Source organism: Mytilus californianus, unplaced genomic scaffold, assembly GCF_021869535.1.
Source record: "Mytilus californianus isolate M0D057914Y unplaced genomic scaffold, xbMytCali1.0.p SCAF_12, whole genome shotgun sequence".
NCBI lineage: Eukaryota > Metazoa > Mollusca > Bivalvia > Mytilida > Mytilidae > Mytilus > Mytilus californianus.
Window position 1 is genome coordinate 64,186,491 of NW_026262604.1, and position 8,578 is coordinate 64,195,068.

Here is an 8,578-nt window from a genome sequence, read left to right on the forward strand (position 1 = left end):
GCAAATATAAAGTTTTATAAATATTTCATTAACATTAGGAAAATCTTTAAATATGATGACTCAGCATAAGTCCGCAGTTCACAGTATGCATAGTTTACCTAAAGCCGTGTATGGAATGCAATTTCATGAAATATGTAGTATGTATTTTAAATTGTTAAAAGAAGTGCTTATATTTACTTTTCGCAGTCATTGAAACTCTTTGATGTTTGATAAACTGTCCTGTCGAAAACACCTTACTATGTTTTTTTGAGACCATGGCATCAATTTATTTAAACTAGAGATATGCAATTACCTCTATATAAAAATTAAAATAGTGTGTTCTCTCCTAAAAATAAACTTAATATTCCATATTCACAAAAATGGCAAAATTATTTAGCAAATTTGAGGACACAGGGCACAAAACAGAGAAAAAGTTCTAACCCCTGGGCCATGCAACTGCTAATTTAACCTGTAATCAGATATATTTTAAGCCTGGTATCTATGATGAGTTTATTTCTATAAAATTGTTAATGAATTTATATATCAAACTGGTAACTTCATAAATACAACTATTGCAAAAATCACTTGACTTAAACACTTTTAGTTCATACATTAGTCAAATTAAGTTAGATATATGGTAAGAGATGAAAAGATAGTGACAAGATTTCTAAAATGAACAATTTAGGCAAAACGTGTGAACTTTTAAAGATAAATAAGCATACAGTAAGACGTTGACTGGAGACACTGGCAGGATTTGATTCTTTATATAATCTTGACAATTATAATAACTATTAAACTTGACACCAAATTAAAAGACAAATTGGAAGAGTTGGTCCTGCTTTGTTTCATAAAAAAGAATGGCCAACGTAGATACAAGTATTTCGTCTTTGGGAGGGATAATTTACTTTGTAAAAAATCACTCTGATTCAAGAAAAAAATTCTCTGAAACTGACATTATCAAGATGCTTGATTTCTTGATTGACAACATATTTGTTACGTTTGGAGGACGTGTTTTTTTTAACAAACAATCGGCATTCCCATGGGAACCAACTGTGTCCCTCTTCTTGCCGACTTATTCCTTTATTCATATGAGACTGACTTCATACAAAAACTTCTTAGGAAGAAAGAAAAGAAGTTAGCACTATCCTTTAACTTTACTTTCCGCTATACAGATGATGTTTTCTCACTAAATAATTCAAAATTTGGTGACTATGTTGAACGCATCTATCCCACCGAACTTGAGATAAAGGATGCAACAGATACAGTTAAATCTGCCTCATATCTTGACTTACATCTAGAAATTGACAATGAGAGTCGGTTGAAACAAAAATTTACGACAAAAGAGATGATTATAGCTTCCCAATTGTGAACTTTCCATTCCTATGTAGCAACAGTCTGCATACGAAGTATATATCTCCCAGTTGATACGATATTCCAGGGCTTGTATTTCATATCATGATTTCCTTGATAGAGGGTTGCTGCTCACAAGAAAGCTATTAAACCAAGAGTTCCAAGAGGTGAAGTTGAAATCATTCCTTCGTAAATTTTAAGGACGCCACCACGAGTTGGTTGACCGTTATGGAATATCCGTTTCACAGATGATAGCGGATATGTTCCAAATGTGGTAACCACAATCCCGTCCCCTTTTCCCCGAATGTGATCTACCGAATTAGACTTATTACCGGGTTTGTACTAACATGAGCAACACGACGGGTGCCACATGTGGAGAAGGATCTGCTTACCCTTACGGAGCACCTGAGATCACCCCCTTTTTGTGTGGGGTTCGTGTTGCTCAGTCTTTAGTTTTCTATGTTGTGTTTTGTGTACTGTTGTTTGTTCGTTTGTCTTTTTCTTTTTTAGCCATGGTATTGTCAGTTTATTTTAGACTTATGAGTTTGGATGTCCCTTTGGTATCTTTCGCCTCTCTTTTATAGTATTCTAAAAGGCTTTTAATTTGTTATCAGAGTAGTTTTATACAGGTTCTAGGCCTTTCATGTCAGAAAACATGCTTAAAGACAGGCTGACAATAACTAAAGTGTTGTTTTCAAATTCTTTGAAAATTGCAACAGAGGTGGTGTACATTAAATATACTTTAATAGCGAAGTTGAATTATATGCAGTAATTTCTTTAAGGCTATAATTCTGATAAATATGTATTGTTGTGATGCATTTTTTTTTACATCTTTTTCCTATTTGAATAAATGTAAGTAAAGATCGCACTTTGTAAATACAGCTGATTCACAAACCACGCCTCTTTCGGGGAGATACTTAATATTCATAGATATTTTTTTTGTTTACCTACTGGTTCCAATATATCTCAATGTATCATCTCATAAAAACACAATTTAGGAACTTTACCAGTATAGTTGAATAACGGTCAAATTGAATTTTCAGGAAGACTCAAAGTGACCTTTGCAAACCAAGCTTAAGTATTCGCAAAATAAAACAACATATGAATAAAATGAGACTTTGTGTATAAGTCTGTTCGATGAAATAAGAGCTCAACGGTCAAAATAACCCGAACAATATATGAACGTGTTCATTGAATCATCAAGGCTTAGTGTTTTAGGTCACCCTTAAATGATTCTTCTCCACGAGGGTCTTCCTTCACTATAATGATATCATGCAAAAATCTGGTGATTATTTTATTAATCAAAAGAATACATTTTTGGTCGAATATTATCAACGTATTTTACAATTTACATTAGTTTTACAATTGTAAGACAAGTACCGTAAGGGCTCATCGTCATTGTCTTTTCCGCTACAATTCTAAGACTATCATCTCTGTCAATTTTGAGTGCAACAACGATTGTGACGCCGTGTTCAAAGTCACTTGAGTTAGATTGTTGCTGGGGATGTTTGGAAACCAATCCTTTCATTTTGAGATCAGAATTTTTAAACAAAACATGAACTGCGCATCATACGAGTCAGAAACTATGGTAACTGTTATGAGGTATAGTCCTGTGTAGTTAAAAACGTATACGCCATGATTTTCAGCAATTCCTGGTATCGCCCGAACGTCTGAAAACTGGAGACCTTTATTCTCGGAAACTGTGTGGTATCCTTGTAAGCACATTGTTATTGAAACTGAAAAGATAAAAACAAAATCACGTGATGAAATAAAGTCATGTGATTCGTTTGAATGGAACTATAAAGCATAAACAAAGTAAACGCAATTTATATCATTTATTAGGAGCTCTCGGTGGCCGAGTGGTCTAAGTCGATCAACAATGCCTGGTGAATGCAAAGAACTGAATTTTCAAGTACTTCATAGAACTTTGTTTACTTAAGTTAAACTTTTGAAATGTAACATGTCTGATAATGACACTTGTCCGGTGTGTAAACAATCTAGAGAAGATTTAGAACATATGTTTATTAATTGTGTCAATCTGTCACAATTCACTGATTTTCTGAAAGATTATTTAATAAATTGTATGTGCAACGTTGATGATACCTTTGTAAACACGCTTGATTTTGACCAAATGATGCTAATGGTTTTTTTTAAGAAAAGTAACGGTTTTAATTTTTATTTCGCAAATTTTATTATGAGTATAGCAAGATTAAGCATCTATAAGAGAAGAAATTTCGTATTGTTTGATCCTCAAGCTAAACTCAATTTAGTAGACTATTTTAAAATATTGTTAGAAAAATACATCTCTCACTTTTTTTATCTTTAAAATCTGAGAAAAGAACATTTATTATTAGAAAAATATTTTATATTAGACAATCCTGTTATTAAAGTAACAGATGGCCATGCGGAACTATTATATTAATTCTAAACTATACTAGTTGATATGTCATAGAATTAACATATTCAATCTTTTGTTGAATTGCTTTCGATATTATTGTTTTAATTGACTACATATAACTGTTTGTTTGTAACACCAGGTACTGTCTGGTGAATTTTTATTGTACATATTTGAATAAAATTTTATCAAGAGAAAAAAAAGTCGTTCAACAACAGTATCACTAGCCTGTCAACACTGAGGTTTTGCACGTGGCAGGTGCGCTTGACCGCGACTCCAATCTTAATTGACAACAATTGTTAGTTTTTCTGCTGAAGGTCGGTGGTACTCTCCGGGCACTGCGGCTTCATCCAATAAAAACTTACCCCTACGAAATAGACAATAATGTTTTAAGGGGCGTTAAACACCAATCAATCAATCAATCAAAATCAATTATTATAAAAAGTATATTATTTTTTTAGAAGGGGATTGCTTTTCTACACTACCGATATTATGGACTTAAAGGCCTTAATGATATATTTTTCATGATGAATTTTTTCGAGGTCATCTGTTTTTCATCACGAGTCGACCTTTTTTTTTAAAAATAGGGGTTTTAAAAATGAATATACTGGCCTGGAAAGATCTGAAACAAATATGCCAAAGACAGGATGAAAATGAATATTCTAGACAACAAAATGCCGAATACAAGTGTTTGTAAATTCTAAAATGAATATTCGTTCACTAAGAATGTTCCTGCTCTTCCTGCTGCCTCTCAAAAAAATCAAATTGAAGTACGTCGCCTTACGGCAATATTTCGGGAAAATGCGGGTAGAAGATTGTTTGAAACATATTTTCACATATTGATCAGCCTATCCTAAGTCCAGAACCTTGTCAATGGTTATCACTCTCTTTTTATGTCTTTTTTAGTGGTAATTTAGCATTTTTGCGTTTTAGATTTTGAAACAAAACTTTAACTGTTTTTATATTTTGATGAGAGACACAGATTCCTCCACATAGTGGCTATGTTAATGATAACTGTTATTAACTGAATAAAGGCTTTATTATTATGATTGGTTACTCTTTAGATCAGATATTGAAACAGAATCTAGAAATGTTTCAAATAACCTCTGCCTAAAAACAATTTAAGAATAGTAGTCCAATACTACAGAAAAATGGGCTAAAAAAATAAAGAATAGAGAATAATAGACCAATAAAATAAAGAATTGACAATAATGGGAAATTTTACAAAGTATAGAGAAAAATGGCTTAAACATTCAAGAAAACAGAATTGAAGGACCCCCGCTTCTCCTTATCATCGCCATGTCGTTGATTTCGATTGTTTTCCTTTTTTCTGTTAAGTTGGCTGTTTTGTTTTAATTTTTATTATATACAAATGTATGTTTGGTTTTTTTTTTCAATTCATATAATGTTAATGACAGTACCTCGCCTGCTATCAGCTGACTTCATCTGAATTTCACCAAGCGTCTTTGTTATGTTTGATATCTGTTGATCCAGTGTTGGCGAGTTGTGTGATTGGAATTGCTTACAGCTGAAGCCTCCTTAAATAGATAGAAAAACAAATATGATCCAGTTCCCTGCTTCACTCATGAAATCAATACCAGAAAATACATTCAAACATGTGGAATTTGGTATCAAAGACCCTTAATGAGGAGTGGACAGGGGGTCCCTGATTCCCACTTCCCTACCCCACAACTCCCACTTCCCTCCTCCTATCTCCCACTTCCCTCCCCCTTTACTTCCAGACGAAAATCGGCTAAACAATTTCCCAGAATATCCCAATATTTACTCCCCTTCTTTCTCCAGTTTCTGCCCTCTGACTCTCGCTTCCCTCCCCCTGACTCCCGCTTCCCGCCCCCTAATTCCCATGTTCCATTACCCCTGTCCAGCCCCCTCCTTAATGATATTCCTAAAACTACTTCATTATTTATATAAACTTCCATCAATCCAAATGTCTTTCATCGTCATACCTGCTGTTGAAAATTAATGAATTTGTTGTTTTCTTTATAGATTATTGCAAATTTGGCATATTTTTGGCATAATTTGGCATATTTTTGGCATAATTTGGCATATTTTTTGCCATATTCAGATAAAATTGTTTCAATTAAATTTAAGGCAAATTTTAACAACATGAAATAACTTTTGCCTCGCATCCTTCGTGGTCTGTTTGGTTCGAAATGAAAAGATTTTCGTATTTCCTTTTTACAATTGTATATAAAATATTGTCAAATGGCATGCGCGAAATCATTGAACAATCGAAGAACTGTCAAAACAACAGTTTCCCTAATTTTGGACACACATTACACAAAATCTAAAGCGTTCAATCATATCTAAAGAAGATTTCGGAAAATGAAAGCATGTCATGAATTTGTTCACAAAATATCCATGATCCGATTATTGGTTTTATATATAAATTTCACAAACCGTAACCTGAAGTCAGAAGATGCGCGGACACACTGGATTGCCTTGTATCTATTGTTACATAGTTACGTCCATTTACTTTCGATAAATATTACAATAGGTAACGTAGGATTTTAATGTAAGTCGCTCAGAACAAAGATCGACAAAATTTGACAGCCACTGACAAATGCTAGTATACACTGTCGATATAATCAATTGTATAGCTTGAAAAGTTATTCGTGTTATTTTTTTGTTTATAAACGCAGGTAAATTAAAATTTGCTAGTTTTATTAAATACTTAGTTCCATGGTTCTATAAGGCATTCTATAAATTGATCATTGTTAATAAATGTTATGAGCTAGCCTCAAAGTCAACACGTACAATTAAAAGATAATTGGAAACACGCCTTATCTCTTTCGGTACATATTCTTTACTTTAAGAAGTAATCACTTTATCATAAAGTTTATGTAATCATTATTCTGGGCAAACTCAAACTGTTTTTTTTTTTTCATCGTCATACCTAGGACCTTTCTTCTCATAATTTACTTCAAAAATCTATTGTTCAGTTATCTTTATATTTTACACAAAATTTGAATGTATAATCTATACAAAATCTGACAATTTTGCACAACCTGTAGTTTAAGAAAAAGCTTCGTGACCAATACTTTTTATTATATTATGGACAATAGCATGATAAAAATTATATTTTACTATATCATTAAACAATTCTATCGTTTTTTTTTTTTGTTTTTTGTTTTTTAATTAGACCCCCATTTTCCTTAAGTTATATTATTTCATCTGGAAAAATATGAACAATTTATAAAAATTAAAATACTATTCAGCGTGCCTTACCACAAATTGTTAGGTAAGCTACAGTGAAACCTAAGCCAAACGTCACCAAAAATATCATGCCTTTACGTATCACGTGCATCAGAATACACATAGCGAACAACTGCTTCCACGAAAGGTTAATTGCAGTTTCCATCTTCTTGTGTCCATCTGTATGATCGTCTTCATGTCGTTTGGTATTGTCGTCAATTTGTATTTTAAGAGAAGCCATTTTGTACTTTTCTATATTAGCACTTTTCTTAAATGATGAAAAAAAAAATATATTTGTTCAGCTTCAGTCAAGTGTTCCGGGTAAACCAATGGTCTTGAGTGTGTTTTTGTTCGAAAAATTATAATTATCATGACTTTTATATAATAAGTGTTTTTTCCTTTTCCTAAGATGGATACATGATTTGTTTCCCCCTTTTATCGAGGTGTTTGTACTGATAAATTAAATATCTTTTATATCTTGAATGTGTTATCCCTATTTTACATCCGTCCTGCTTAATGTATTTTAATATACTGTTTACTATAACAGGGGCATATCATGTTTCATTTTCACATTGCTAAATTTCCTATATAAAAAATTAGAAGATATGGACTGATTGCCAATGATACAACTCTTCATCACACACTAAATGACATAGAAGTTTATATCTATAGGTCGCCGTAAGGACTTCAGCAATGAGTAAAACCCATAACGCAAAATCAACTATAAAAGGCCCCGATGTTATCATACGCATAGAAAATTAATAACGCTTCATGTAATATATATACATGTATATTTAAAAATACAAATTTTTTCGTTTTCTTTTCTGAACGACCTTATATAAAACACGCCATTAGCTTAGATGTGCCAGTCCTAACTTCAGAACCTCGTCAGTGGCTATTTTATATAGTATTTTCACGTTTTTTTATGTTATTTAGAGAACTTTGTGTTGATGGTAGGTAGTTGGTTATTTCTCTTTAATTATAAACAATCGGCACGATTTTAACTTTAGAGCTTGGCTTCACTAAAACCAGTATACAGAGGTCACTCTCTGACGTAATGAGATAGAAGGCCTTTGAATTGAGGTTCAAATGCAGAGGTATTACTACAGTGGGATAAGAAGGGGGTGATCTGACAAGATATAATTTTGTTTTATATAGGTGACCTTTAGGTGACATTTAGGGCCGGTTTGACTGTATTAGGGTATGGATGGGGGGTTTACAGAATACAGAATAACGGGCAAAACATATAAAGAATGGAGAAAAATGGACCAAATAAATAAAAAAAAATAGAGATAATTGAGGAGGTTAAGTATAAAGAATAGAGATTAATGGTCAAAAAGTATAAAGAATAAAGAAAAAAGGCCAAAACATTAAAGAATACAGAAATTAAGGACCCCCATCCGGACCCTCCTGTATATACTATTATACATGTATATACTAGTCAGAGCACACTCGCGAAATCGCGGGCATTTAGAGCGTGGTTGAAAGTATGTAAACTGTTGTAGGATGAATTTTTGTAAACAATTTTATGACTGGAGAATTTCAGGAAAGGTATCAAAAGTCATAGGTACTTGGGGACAGGAAATTTTTTTTAGCCCTCCCCCTTTTTTCCAAAGTCCGTTATTTTTTGTTTTCTGT

General features: G+C 32.7%; 1 long non-coding RNA gene across 1 annotated transcript; it reads right to left on the reverse strand.

Moving 5' to 3' along the window:
- Nucleotides 1–2,610: 2,610 nt before the first annotated feature.
- On the reverse strand, nucleotides 2,611–7,266 carry LOC127722475 (uncharacterized). The gene is made up of 3 exons (XR_007991756.1): nucleotides 6,974–7,266; nucleotides 5,146–5,262; nucleotides 2,611–3,065 (listed from the first exon to the last, which is right to left on the reverse strand). It is a non-coding gene; the product is annotated as an uncharacterized LOC127722475 (long non-coding RNA).
- Between the last annotated feature and the right edge of the window lie 1,312 nt (nucleotides 7,267–8,578).